General features: G+C 37.1%; 1 protein-coding gene across 1 annotated transcript in view; it reads left to right on the top strand.

The window, feature by feature from the left end:
* Positions 1-7,401: 7,401 nt before the first annotated feature.
* The window catches only part of LOC126370957 (synaptic vesicle glycoprotein 2B-like), a 50,860-nt gene continuing 42,503 nt past the window's right edge, over positions 7,402-15,758 (top strand). Inside the window, exon 1 of the mRNA XM_050016108.1 lies at positions 7,402-7,543. The gene's annotated coding sequence lies outside the window, so the exon portion shown is untranslated. The remainder of the gene's footprint in view (positions 7,544-15,758) is intronic.

Here is a 15,758-nt window from a genome sequence, read left to right on the forward strand (position 1 = left end):
ATAGGTACGAATGACGGCCTCCGTGGTCCAGTGGATTGAGCGGTGGGCTCACGATCCGGAGGTCCCGGGTTCAAATCCTTTAACATACCACAAAAATCACTTTGTGATCCCTAATTTATTATTCTGTACAAAATAAACAAAAGCAATATAGGTAGTAACACATTTCTATACATACTCTGATCCATATCAAGCAATAATTATTTTTGAGGAGCTCGGTGGCGCAGCGGTAAACGCGCTCGGGCCGCGATTGTTGAAGTTAGGCAACTTTCGCAAAGGCCGGTCATAGGATGGGTGACCATAAAAAAAAGTTTTCATCTCGAGCTCCTCCGTGCTTCGGAAGGCACGTTAAGCCGTTGGTCCCGGCTGCATTAGCAGTCGTTAATAACCATCAATCCGCACTGGGTGTGATGGTTTAAGGCCCGATCTCCCTATCCATCCATAGGGAAGGCCCGTGCCCCAGCAGTGGGGACGTTTATGGGCTGATGATAATGATGATGAATTATTTTTATATAAGCTTCTGCCATTAAATTATATTTTTAAATAATTATGTACCCGAGTAATAAGAAAATAGGTAATTAAGGTTAAATCTGTACAACGCCATCTATATTCATCCCCTGAATCGAAAGGACACACGCTTTGTAACTGAAACGAAATAGATATACATACAATAGACACGCAGACTTTGCTCCATGGGTATGTAAATAATTGTATAGATAACTTATCTATTTTATTTTATAGAACTTGAATACCTGTTATATACCTACCTATTGTTAAATATTATGACACAATTTTAAAATCGAGTCTTTGACTATACAGGTGTGAAACCCCTAACCCCCGTTATATCGTCGATGTCGCTAACTGACGTATCTGAACTTTTTGGCGAATCTGATTTGCACCTTTTGCTATCACTACATAGTATAAATCAAAGTCGCTTTTCTGTCCCTATATCCCTAAATCCAATGTTTTTTTGAAGTCTCTCAGAAAGTATACCGTATTTTATTGGTTTAATACTTGTTTCTTGAGGTACACAAGAGGTACCAAATGTAGTTAAAACAGTGTACTAAGGTACATATATTGGTTAACAGTACCTACACCCGCGGTGCTGACATCACGATGGCGGGTGTACCTACTATTCAAAATATCATTGTATGAAAGTAGGATCAATGCCGTAGAAATGAGGTCTTTACGTAGCATCTGAGTGATAGAGTGAGAAACAGTGATAAGACAGAGATGTGGTGTAAAAGACGATATAGTGACTAGGATTGAGAAGGGAATGTTAGGTTGGTATGGACACGTTGAGCGGATGAAGGATAATAGAATTGCAAAAGCGGTATATACAGCGAAAGTTGATGGTAGGGCTGGCAGGGAAGACCGAGAAGGACTTACGATGATCAAATTGGAGATGTCCTTAGAAAAGGTTCAATACGACTACTCTGAACCGGCGTGCGTGTATGAAGCGATTGATGAGTGTGGAGGAGGCAAGAGAAGTGTGTCAGGATCGAAGCAAATGGAATTCTATAGTCTCTGCTTACCCCGGTGGGAAATAGGCGTGAGTTTATGTATGTATCATTGTATGGACACAGAAGGTACCAAATAACTGCAATATATTTAGGCTAACCTGAGAAATACACCCGCGATCCTGATATACACGATTTTGATGTGGTTTTTTAATAGATAGAGTGATTCAAGAGGAAGTTTATATGTATAATAACATCCATTAAATAGTTGAGAAATGGGGCGGGTCGCTAGTTGTCAATAAGACACTTTTTTTAGCAAAATATTGCTGACGCGTCAGTTTGCAAAATCAGCCACGATATTTGCACAGCCTCTCCACTAAACGTAGTTGTGGAGCACTATTTATTTTCGTAAATCTCTCCAACTGAGACACTCAATATTTTAGCGATAGAGGTGCTACCACCATTCGGAAGGAATGGATATTTGGGAAATTCCAAGGAAATCATTCAGCAAGACGGACTCCGTGGTCCAGTAGTTGAGCATTGACTCACGATCCGGAGGTTATCGATTAGATTAATCGACTATTCGCATGGACACCGCTATGTGGTGGTCCAGTGGTTGAGCGTTAGGCTGACGATCCGGAGGTCCCGGGTTCGAATCCCGGTGGGGACGTATCACAAAATCATTTTGTGATCCCTAGTTTGGTTAGGACATTACAGGCTGATCACCTGTTTGACTGGGCTGAAGAAATCTGCATGCCATCGAAACGACAAGAAGAAGACCTGTTTGACTGAAAGTAAGACGATCCGTGCTTCGGAAGGCATGTTAAGCCGTTGGTCCTGGTTACTATTTACGTGAGCAATCGTTACACGAGCCATGTCAGGGGCCTTTGGCGGCTCAATAATAACCCTGACACCAGGGTTGATGCGGTTGGTATTCCACCTCACAACCCACACGATAAGAAGAGATTCAGCAAATTACACTCAAGTAGGTAACCGACCTACCTGACGCTTTAAAAGTCCACGGACAAGCAAAAAATAGAAGCGTCGCATGTTCCCCGTGCTGTTTACAAGACGTGGTGTTGCGTGCGCATGAGTAGCGCGGGCGGACGCGGCGATGATGGCCGAAATCGCGCGACTACCGGAACACTTTATACTGTCGTTATTGATAAATTGCGCCCGGACAATTTGACGCCCGATGAACAAGTGCTGCTGCAACCACGCTAACAATGTCGGCTCACGCTAAAGATAGAATCTCATGTCAAATTGTCTTCCCTACGTCGAAAGTACGTACTCGTACTAGACAGTGGTGAGGGTAATTGAAACTCTATTGCATTACACTTAGTTTACTTTGTTGAAAACAGTCTAACATACATTTTAAGGTCACAAGCAGGTTCGAAGCACACTAGGAGTAAGTTAGTTCCACAATGAGCCTTATACTTATTAATAAACTAATCTCAGTTGAGACTGCCTTCAACATCATGCTTAAGTCCCTGTTTTTATATAAGAACTGTCACATTGACATGATCTTCAGGGCAGTCTCGAAGCTGAGATTAGTTTATTAATACCACCCTTAGAGCACAATGAACCGTATAATAAATATAGATACTGAGTGTTAGTGAGATCGAAACGAAAACTTTGAGGGATGATTCAGACCATGATTCTGAGTTGCTATCAAGTGGAATTTTCCACTTTATATTAACTCAGAATCATGGTCTGAATCATCCCCCTCATTATTCGTTACGATGTCACTAACATCCTGTATAAATAGCCCTAAGTATCGGGCTCATTGTGGAACTAAGAATTAATAAGTGCTTATTATTGAAAGACTTCACAGTCAGACAGATCTTGTAAGAACTGTAAGAGTTTATTTGTTTAAGGTCTAAGCTATTATAAACTACCTAAAAGGTAAAGGAAATCAGCGCCAGGGAAACCCCGAAGGACCTGGTTTTCCGTTTGGGCTGGAATTATTCGTTTCTGTAAAACTGCCCATACCTTTATGTTTTCCAAATATTAATGTGTGTATATTTTAATATTGTAAATGTATATGTGTGTCGTAGGTTTTACCTAAATAAACTTTTTTATTATTTATTATTATTAACTAGCTGATCTAGTTTCTGTAAAACAGGACAATCAAGGCAAACAAGAAAAGTAACGACAAGGATAAGATAAAAATAAACTTCTAAAAAAATATTGGTCAGTTAAATGCTTTAGCGTGCAATAAATAGAGCACGCACTATATCGATAAAAAAGTAAAGATTTGCAGAGAAGTGCAATCTACGGAACAAAAAATAATAATACCGATGCAGATAAATCAAGGAAATAAGAAAGGACAACTAAAGAAAAGGCGAATTATTCTCATAAAAAACAATACAATAATAGGACAATATTACTGTATTGTTTTTATAAAAATAATTGGCTTTGATTCTTCATAGTTGGGTAAAAATCAAGAACAAAAGAAAAGTAACAGTTTTTTGAGCTTCAGATTTGCTGCATAGTTCCCTAAAATTCATCTAAGTACTTATAGTAAGAAAATCTGCAATTTTTAATAATTAGACGACCAGGGGCCTATTTATTTATTTATTAAGTTGGGGGGAAAGGCACAACAATTTATGATAATTACAATAAAATATAGAATTTCGTAAAACTTATAATTGTAAATCACAACGACAATGCGATGTACTTTGCGGAGTGTGTGATTAGAAATATTTTGCGGCTTTATATTAGTTACGCATCGAATAGCAAATTATTATCAATTTTATCGCTAAGGCCCCTGTAGGGTCTGCACAGCGAATACTATCTACGTAGATAGAATACGTAGATATTGGGCGAAGCTATTGATATGATTCGCACCATTGCCGCCGCTGCTGTGCTGCGAAGGCTGGAGTCATGTCCATGGACATGTTCTTTGCACTTGCATTGATTTCAAAAATAACCCAAGCTGTATTTATAGTGAAAAATATCCCGACTGAACTAATATATATTTAGCACATTATTTCCTTAGGATAAACATCAAGACAGATCGATACCTAATCATCGTGTTTTTTACGAACGTATTTGCTCAGTTTTGTTTAGATCAGATATTTGCGAACTTTTTGTGAGTTAATTTTAGTGTAGAATAAACTTTATTTTACTTTAGAACTAAATTGTAAACATTTTGCATGCAAGCAAAACGCAACGTCCTATCGAACACGAATGTAGAGCTATACATAAATTGAATTAGTTCTAGAAAGCATTCGAAAATGAGGGACTTTCCACGCAATGTAAAAAATGCTACGCTACGTGAAATAGTCATATTTCATGAAATAGCATATATCACCCGTTGGCCATATCATAATGTAGTTTGGCCAAACACAAATCGTTTAACGATATGAACAACTAAATGCATGATTACTTCATTGTACATTTAACCGTTAAAAAAAAAATAAAAAAAAAGCGTTTTATTTCTGTAAATCTATAACAAATAAGTTACAGGGGCTTCCCTAAAAGTAGTCAGATGACACTTGTGATGGGAATGCCTCCGTTGGCAATCATATCGTAAAATTGTAACATTATCCACCGGTAGTGGCGCTGGTGTCGATTATATTGAAACCTTGATTGATATTATAACCGATAAATCAATGTAATTGTATAATTTTCTATATCGATATTATCTATAAATAAGGTAAATTACTTTGAACCTAAGAGATTAATCGACTATTCGCATGGACACCGCTATGTGGTGGTCCAGTGGTTGAGCGTTATGCTGACGATCCGGAGGTCGCGGGTTCGAATCCCGGTGGAGAAATATCACAAAAAATACTTTGTGATCCCTAGTTTGATCACCTGATTGTCCGAAAGTAAGATGATCCGTGCTTCGGGAAGCACGTTAAGCCGTTGGTCTCGGTACTACTTATTGATGTAAGTAAGAAGTCGTAACATGAGTCATGTCAGGGGCCTTTGGCGGCTCAATAGTAACCCTAACACCAGGGTTGATGAGGTTTGTACTCCACCTCACAACCCACACGAGAGAAGAAGAACACAATATCATGAAATGATCAACTAAGATCTGGCCACGACATATATAATATGCAAGTCATACCTGCTTACGTATACTGGCGTGAAGATAATATGTTAATGAACAATAGACTACGCATAAGGCGTTTACAATTTTACGTTGAATATAATAATTAATAAACTGGGTAGAGCATGGAACTTTTCTTTTCGTCATGTGTTCGATTGTGTTATTTTGAGCGTAAATCAGGTTTGGGTCATAACATAAATAATTAAGTACTACGTGCTCAGCGATGAAAGAAAACATCGCGAGGAAACCCGTGTGGTAGCGGGCTCTATTTTCCGCATTTATACACATTGATGGCCCATTATGCGTCGAGGAAGCCCGTATCCCCGAGAAATGCTTTTCAAAGGCGTAGAGGGATGGGATAGGGACCTGTATTGGACTAGTTTTCCCTTCGCCAGGTTGGAAGGTCAGACAGGTAGGCACTTCTGTAAAAAACCGGACCTGTCAAATTTTCAGGCGTAAAAACGACAAATCGCTAGGGAGATGATGACGTTGGAACTTTTTAGTTACGTTGGTATGTTTACTTACGTTTTTCCCGTGCATAGCATTTAATGACGTCATATAAGGCGTATTTTAGTCTTTTATGGCGGCAATAACTGTAATGGAAACAAAAACAGGAGTCTGTTCTGGTGTGCTTGGACAACTGAACAACATTTGACAAACTTTGTCGTCTCTCTAGCAAATAATTAAAAATTACGCACATTGATGATCTCCTTCTTTTTGAAGTCGACTAATATAAGTTAAATTACGTAGGTATAAGTTAAGTTCAAAATTAAAGCACATAATAACGGGTTCTTACCGCGTTTAAATGGGGATATGAGACTCCCGATATTATGTTAAACGCGGTAAGAACCCGTTATTATGTGCTTTAATTATGATAATTAACCGCGTAAACTTAAAACAATGTATAAGTTAAGTTCATTTAGAACAAAATCAGTTATCATCTGGATTCCACTTGATATCAACTCAGAATCATGGCCTGAATCATCCCTCAAAGTTTTCGTTACGATGTCACTAACACCCTGTATAAAGTAACTATTGCAGTAAAATAATAATAGGTATGCAAATTACATGTTTATTTAATGATTTTTTATTTGTCTGTAAATATATTTTTCTCTCGTGTGGTGTATGAGATCAATGGCCGACCCTATACACCCTGGATGGACCTCCTTATAAGTTTTAGGGAAGTAATAAAAAAGTGGTATTCAAATCTTGTCGCGTTATCTTCCAGATGACGATGTGTTACATACATCTACTCGGCAAAGTGTTTCAGCTGCGGATTCTGTTATCTATCATTATTATCAGGTAGCTATACAAATAATATTCACCTTTAGGCAAACATTTTGCGAGAAAATTTGAAAAACATAAAAATACTCATAATTTCTTTACACCTGCTGATTTATGGACTTGGAATGTAGAGCCTTATAATCTAATAGGGTGACCATATCGTCAGTCTTATGGAACTTATTTCTTTCTATACGTACCTACTTAGTTTTTTTCTATTGTCGTGTTATTACCTATTATTTAAAGGGAGTTTTTTTAAGGTCGTGTCTTGACAATCGACCCATTTTTAGGCTTATAAATGGGTCCATAATTGGATGTAAACGTAAACATAGAGAATTAAAATACGTAAAAAAAGAAAAGAAATATTGACACCCAACAAAGGTGTAATTAAAAAAGAAAGGAATCCCAAGGTATTTAATAGATTCTAGATATCAAATCACAACATTATTTATCATCTAATTATGTTCCGGAAAACTTTATACCTCTGAGACATATGAAATCCTATGGCAAATAGTATTTACCTGTTTTTGCGTAGTATTTGCTTATGGATGTTGTGTGTTGACTGTAGTTTGTCGTGTTCTTGATATATAGGGTGCGTGAGAGTGCCTGGTTCACACTCCGTTGCGGGTGTTCCTCCGAGACACTTCTTGTGTTAAACTTTTACCTCGAAGAGGTTTGTTCATAGCCACTCCAGTGGCAGAACATCTATCAACCGACTTTCGTGCAGGAAGAGGCACTACGACCGGTGAGTCTTTATCTAGATCATTTCAAGTGCTTTTAGGTCGTTTAGGGCAAAGAAACCATTGCTGTATGGTGTCTGGATCGTAACCAAACTTTTTGGAGGTTCCCCCAAAAGGCTTATAACCTTTCCCAGTGCACATAGACGCTGTATCGCGGCCCGGGAGCGAGATTTTCATGAAACCGCCGAAAAAAAAATCATAAGTACTCCTATGACAAAATCTCTGTTGGTGACCTTTAATAAATAAATAACACACACCGCGCCGCCGCTGTGTGCAACAAGCTTTAAGGAAGAATTAAAGTACCGGTTTCAGTCAAAAACAATATTTGCATCCTAATGAAAACACGAACACGTCATCCTAAGAATTTGAAATTTAAATAACAAAATTACATTGAGACGACCTCAAAATTACAAAAGAAAAAAAATGGGTTTAACACGTTCGGCATGCCCGTCTTGTATTCAGACCATATTCTTAAAAAAAAAACTATGATAAAAGTAACGTATAAGTAATTCGTTGACTCCATAAACCCATCTGCTGGTTTCCACCTGAAGGATGGTGAGTAAACCCCGATAATTGGAGAAGCACGGCTCATTTGACACTTTACCTTAGCTAATTTATTCCGATCCCTGACATGGCGGTTGTTACTTTTGATGTAAAGGGAATTTAAAAGGGTCACGACGCTTATTAAACTGGTTGGACGAGCAGCGTTTAGCGGCCATACGCTTATCGCGGTTAACATGACGAAATATTGCAGAAGTGGTGAATCCTCAGAATGTCCCGTGGTCATAACGTGACGTAGTGTTTTTTAAGATTTAAAGTGTTAAAAGCCAGCAAATATGTTATAAAACAAACGTAACGAGTAAGAAGTTTGCATACATAGGGTACTTAAATGGTGTGTAGGTACTTAGGTGATCCTTTAAATGGAGAATGAGGGACTCCAGGCTACGCTACGTGTCTTAAAAACAATATCTAGATGGCGCAGTACAGATTTTCCTTCGTTTCTTCTTCTTCTTCTTCCTAGCGTGAATCCCGCCGTCTTGCGCCGAGGTCTGCTTTCCTACTGTTCTTCCTCCACTTTGCCCTATCCTGGACATCATCTTCGGATAACCCGCAACTCTCCATGTCTTTCTCCACGACACTCAACCATCTCAGCTTAGGTCTTCCTCTACGTCGTACTTTCTTTCGTTTAACCTTCTAATTTCATGGATAACAGACATGCATCTTTCATCTTTACTTTTGGGTATAAATGATAACTCTTTTTATTACACCCAGGCACAATTACATCTTCCACCGATCATTATTCTGATCAAGATAAAGAGAAGCAACTGTAGCAACATAATATACATAATGTGATCCAAATATCAAGCAACAATTATTTTTGTATACTTATATGCTTCTGCCATAACATCGTATTTTGATAATTATGTAAGAAACCGAGTAATGAGAAAATAGGTAATTCTGTTAAAGCTGTGCAACGCCATCTACATTGTTTTTGAGGAACGTAGCCTGGGACATCACTCATTGCAAAGTTATTTTTTATATCTGCCATTGGGTTCGAATCCCGGTGGGGACATATCACAAAAATCACTTTGTGATCCCTAGTTTGGTTAGGACATTACAGGCTGATCACCTGATTGTCCAAAAAGTAAGATGATCCGTGCTTCGGAAGGCACGTTAAGCCGTTGGTCCCGGTTACTACTTAATGATGTAAGTAAGTAGTCGTTACATGAGCCATGTCAGGGGCCTTTGGCGGCTCAATAATAACCCTGACACCAGGGTTGATGAGGTTGGTAATGTACCTCTCAATCCACACGATAGAAGAAGAAGAGAAGATATCTGCCATTTATTGTTGTTGAATAACAATATCTGTCTATACATTGTTTTAAGTTTACGCGGTTATTATCATAATTAAAACACATAATAACGGGTTCTTACCGCGTTTAAATGGGGATATGAGACTCCCGATATTTCGACACTGTTGCAAGTGCCATGATCACGGGATGACTGATGAGATTGGAGTGGAGTAGGTAGATCCATAATTTTCTACGGGCAGACATATCTGTCTACCCTCATTCTTTGCCGCTTAATATCTGTCTACATAACATAACATAAATAGCCTATATACGTCCCACTGCTGGCATAGGCCTCACCTCAATCAACCGATGTGGGTATGGAGCATACTCCAACACGCTGCTCCACTGCGGGTTGGTGGAGGTATTTATGCTAGTAGCCCGGGACCACGGGGACCAACGGCTTAACATAATATCAACCTAAACCTTATAATTATTATTTCAGTCCATTATTATTGCTGTTATTATTGTAATGTAGTGACATATATAAAAGCCCACGTCAATACGCGATTTTGAAATCAAATAGGTACCTAAGTATCAAAACTGGTTTGTCTCGCTACACCAAGGGCACCAGCTCCCAATACGAGTTTCGTATTGTTAATAAAAAATAATTAGTATAAAAAAGAAAACAATACATAAAAAGTAGGTATGTGAAGTTCAAAACAGCATTAGAAAAACTAACTTGGCAAACAACAGTGGTTGCAAGTTGTCTTTGATAACTTTCTCTGCCCATCCCATTAGGTATTACGGGTGTGAGTTTGTGTGTGTACGTAATAAGTATATATACATTTAACAGTAATTATCCAATAGTTTTTGTTTATTTAGATCATTTTTAAATATTTTATTTTAACAAAATAAGAATGCGATATTTTGTATGTGTATTGCAAGACCCGAAATACGGGCGGCCTGTCCAGTTTCAAGTTATACTGTTTGCCAGTTTTAGTTTATTGAAATATGACGTCACTGGGCAAAATATCACGTGACCAACCGTTTACGCTCGAAATTTGAAATTAATGAAGAAAAATATGTTTTTTCTTTATATAAAGATTTTTCGAGATAATAAAATATTTTGAGAGGTACAATGTATAAAATAAGGGTTTGTATTTTTTTAAATACTCATCCGAAACTGTCAAGTAGCTAATTGTGTATACTGTACACCTCTGCCTAGCCTTTCGGGGATACAGGCGTGATGCAATGTTATGTTATAATAAGAATACAAATAAAAATAGTTTAGTGGAAACTAGACGCGACTTTATGTATGTAAGTATGTAAATAACATGAGGAATGTTTAATAATAAAAATATAATAAATATAGACGCGTAGGAAGGTCATAAATTCTCTTTCTAAAATCACGGTAATTACAATTTACCTTTTTGAAAGGAAATTAACATAAAGACAATGTGGTAAAATGGGCCACATCGAAGCAATTCATCTAAGAAAGCAATATTGCATTTTGACATTTGCGCGTATAAAAGTAAGTGCGAAATGCCAACAAATGTCAAATAGCAATATTGCTATCTGAGATGAATTGCTTCGATATGGCCATTTTAATCCCCAAGTATTAAAAATTCAAAAAATGAGGCATTAGGTGAGTAAGGACAGGTTTATACTAAAACACATTCTACTGAACACCTAGATGAGTACTATGAATAACTCATTTAGAAAATATAATCAAAATTGGTCAAAAGTAAAATCTACGCTACAATTATACCTACCCCTAACTGTACCTACCCCTTGGGAATTGCGAGACATTCCCGCCACAAGTATCCTAGGATTACTTAATGGGAGGTCTCGGCCACGATGTAACTAAAAATTTGTGAAATAAAGAATATATATATATATTAATAATTATACTATACGATATCTAACTGTACCCCTGAAATTTGCTGCATAGAAATAATTATCTACTATTCTTCACGGTCGTTCCACAAATAGGATCAGGGGGTAAATAGCGCTGATAACACGTCAAGATACCCATAGTCAATATTGACGACGTCACTCACTGACGTACCTATCAAATCAGTTATTTTATTATTCTGAGAAACAGATTTTCTTTCAGAATTCCGCGGTGAAATAATTCATCTATAGGATTAAAGATGAATTATAAAATGCTAATCTGGAAATATAAGCCAGTCTAAGATGACCAAAACTCAATCTCATTTTACTTTTCGACTTATTTTCGAATTTCATTTATGAATTAAGTAACAATGAGTACGACGTTTGACCGCCTTTATTGATGACGTCACAAGACAGTATTTCCATACAAATTCCAAAGAAAACTTTCATTCTGACGTTTCGTAAAAAGTATCTCTTTTGACTATGTTGTCAATTTTTTTTTTGTTTTGGTTTTCCCCGAAGGGTAAGCCAAAGGGAACAATGCCCATACAGCCATGTCTTACGTATTTTTTTCTTGATGATTAATGAAATGATGAAAGGTGATGATGATGAAACCTAAGCCCTCACCCTCGGAGTAGACTCCTACTCCGAACCCCAAACGAATTAACTCAAAAGTCCGCATAAACTTTTGAGTTATGGAGCGGCTTGTTGGCACGAAGCGAAAATAGGTAGATACACTTTGTTTATTGAATACTCCGATATAATAACACTGTCGCGAATGTTTTCCGACTAACTTAATGCGATCATTAACCACAAAACACCACTTCGTATTAATTATTTAGATCATTCAATGAAGAAAGCAACTGTCCCGTTCCCGTTCCCGCCAAAAAGCCCTATGCTGTCAAGTAGCGTATTAAATCGAAATAGTCGAACTCGGACGGGATAAGAATAAAAGCAAGGCTCTAGCTAAACTTTTCCATCTAAGTACTTATCTAATTAAATCACCTGCATCATTCCGCTCATGTACCCAACATTGGCCTGCATAATCTATATACATAGGCTTCCATCATTTCCACACATTATTTTTATATTTCAAGAACTATATATATTTCAATATATTCAAGTGATATGCTTCGGTTCTAATTTCAAAGTCCCAAGACGTTAAAAACGACTTTCGCTTGACTATTTAATTTTTTTATCAAAGTAAATATTTACTTGCCTAGTTATTTTCTAATAAGAATATTTACGCGGTAAATTCAAAAATATACTTAAGTACACAAAGAAGCTATTATTAATGATGAAGTTTAATTAGTTAATGCACACAATAATATAATTATGATAACAAAAAGTTTTATTTTTACTACAATTAAAAAAAAATGTTTTTCCAAGAGCTATTGTTCTGTTTGTTATTATGTTTGTGAGTCCTCATTTGAACGTTCGTGTCTCGTATCGGTCGTAATACAGGTTTTTGATTTATCTATCCAAGATAATATAAATAAAAATACATAATTAAAATAGCAAAAAAGCACTGTGAACCTTTGTACCTACTTAATTTGGCTAGTCTAAATAAGTCCCATTACTAGGCACAGCGGTAAACGCGCTCGGTCTGCGATTGTAGAAGTTAAGCAACTTTCAGCCGGTCATAGGATGGGTGACCACAAAAAAAAAAAAGTTTTCATCTCGAGCTCCTCCGTGCTTCGGAAGGCACGTTAAGCCGTTGGTCCCGGGTGCATTAGCGGTCGTTAATAACCATCAATCCGCACTGGGCCCGCGTGATGGTTTAAGGCCCGATCTCCCTATCCATCCATAGGGAAAGCCCGTGCCCCAGCAGTGAGGACGTTAATATGGGCTGACGATGATGACTAGGCACAGGTCTTACTACCGACTGGAAGGAGTATATAAAGTTATAAACACACTCATGCAGATAGAACAACACGGACCTCCGCCTTTCAATTCAAAAATATGTTCTCTGATGATCCTACATTAGGCCGCCTGTTGTGCTTTTCTGTATATGTTGTCCTTATCTCTGTATTTTGTGTCCATTGTGCTCAATAAAGTATTTTATCTATCTATCTACATTGAAAAGAAATTATTTTTCATTAATCTTGTTATTTTGACTCCATCACGATAAAATAGTATCGAGGCAATACTTCAATCTTAATTATTAAGCATAGGCAACTAACACGTTGTCAACTTGACAATGTCACGTGTTGTTATGTTTTTTTTATTATACATGTATAAACCCGTCTTTTGTATATTTTCCTGTTTCTTATTAATAAATACAAAAAATGGACAGATTTTTAATAGTTGTGCCGACGTTGGTATAAGTTTTTTCTTTGTTTGATTAACGAATTATGTCGAGAGTACCGGCGCCCAATATATTTTAATATGTATTATGAAACCGGTTTAGGAATTAGAACGAAAGACTAATAAAAACATTATAAATAAGAACACGGGTTTATAATACGCCGTCAGGTGCGTAGTTAGTATTAAATAATTGAATGAGTTGCATCAGTTTGGACCCCTCATACTGTTACTACGTTTAATCCCAAGCAATTACCTACATGCAAACATGTCACATAACTACGTACATACATACATAAACTCACGTCCGTAATTAACAGGAATAAACAAATCATTTGGTGAATGGTCATTTCATGATTTAAACACTTGTTTATATAAATTGGTCGGTTGTCATAGTGCAGACTAGGGATTACAATTCCGATCTCGCGTCATCTAATTTTTCGGAATCAATCCCGAAGCATAATATGTCGAGATTCCTTTTGAGATTGACGGGATTAGGCTCCTTGAGTTATACTTTTCTCTCTTTCTAACCTCCCACTTCCCTAAAATGGGGGGTGGAATTTTGTATGGAGCATTCCGCAATTTTCAAGGTAGGAAGCTAAAAATTGGTATGCGACTAATAAAAAAATCTTGCATAATTTTTTCCCCCCTATCTGCCATCAACCCTTCACAGAGGGAGTTAAATTTTATACGGGACTTTTCGCAGCTTTTAGGGTAGGAAGCTAAAACTTGGTATATTAGCAAAAAGGGAACATTATTACCCCGAATTTAATGCAAGCTAGGTATAGGTATATAGTGTAAATTAATATGTCGAGTGCCAAAATAAATAATTTAATTTTCTTATATGTACATGTAGCTTAGCTCAGCTAAACTTTCAATGATAGATTTATATACAACATGTCCTAATCAATTATTGTAAGAAACACAAGACACTGACTCTGATATTGCCAAAGTTTGCTCGTCTTAAAAATAAAGTATCATTGTCAACAGAAAAATTATCAACTTGTAGATAACGTCTACGAGTCACGTCACTTCCTGCCTCTACATTCTAAGGATATCCACATCATTTACCCAAAACAAACATGGCGGAAGTCATTAAAACATAAATAAAACATGTGACCAAATAAATATGTCAGTTCTCAGTTGAAAAGCTTGCCAATGCTGCTATGATGTCAATTTCTCAATGGAAAGTGTGTTTAAAAATAAAATGTTGGTTGTCAACACTTTGAGCTGATTGCATACCTGCATTTTGTTCGAATGACTTGTACTAATAAGTAGATCCTTGCCTCAAAATAGTGAAAGCGCTTGCAACCAGCTTTCTATGAAAGTATTCGCGAACCAGAGACTTGTCGCTTTGTTTTTTAATAACATTTGCATTTCTTAGAACCCTGACTGATGTTTGGTCGCTACTAATTACGAGGAATACAGTTTTGAACAGGTATTCAATCACACATTACAATACTGACAGATAATTGTATTGTTTGATTCTAACTGCCTAGAGAACCAATTTCAAAACGAAAATTCGCAATCTCAATTAACCTCAATTATTTTACATAACAGAACATCCGAAATCCTAAACGTAAACAAACCACTAAGAGAAGTAGCACGAATTCTTCGTGAAGTGGGTCTCATTGACGAGATTTGGTCAACCTTCGTCAACCAACCGGTTGGTTGCCGGTTTCCGCATGGTTAATGTCAACAACCCGAAGGGGCGGTCTCAAGTGCCTTAGCTCTGGCCAAATGCCTTATTTAATACTACTCATACATCATAATGGACAAGTGACTTGTCATGTCAAGTGCAAAGGGCCTGTGTGATCCGAATTATCTAGCCTTGAGTTTGAAATATATTTTTTTCAACGGCAACATTAAGTATAGTATTTCAAAGCCGTCGATGATCTTCAGATATACCAAATGCGTGGTTAAATCATAAAATCATGAGAACGTTCAAAACAATAGCTTCAAAGAAATGACCGAACATTTTTTTTGCATTGTAGCATCTAGAGTACCTATGTAATTTTGTTTGTACTTAAGTCATTAGATAGTTAGGACAGTATTGTTGATACGATAAAGCATGCTTGAAAATAACAGTCTACTTTTTTTAAATAAAATAAAAGGTTTTGACGACAACTTTTCTAGCCCATAACTAAACATATTGTGCTTGACTACAATCGAGCCTTCACCTTGACTGACCCGCTCTGGTACTCACGAGACAGTAAGGTCTTTATAACAG

The sequence above is a fragment of the Pectinophora gossypiella genome, chromosome 11, assembly GCF_024362695.1.
Source record: "Pectinophora gossypiella chromosome 11, ilPecGoss1.1, whole genome shotgun sequence".
NCBI lineage: Eukaryota > Metazoa > Arthropoda > Insecta > Lepidoptera > Gelechiidae > Pectinophora > Pectinophora gossypiella.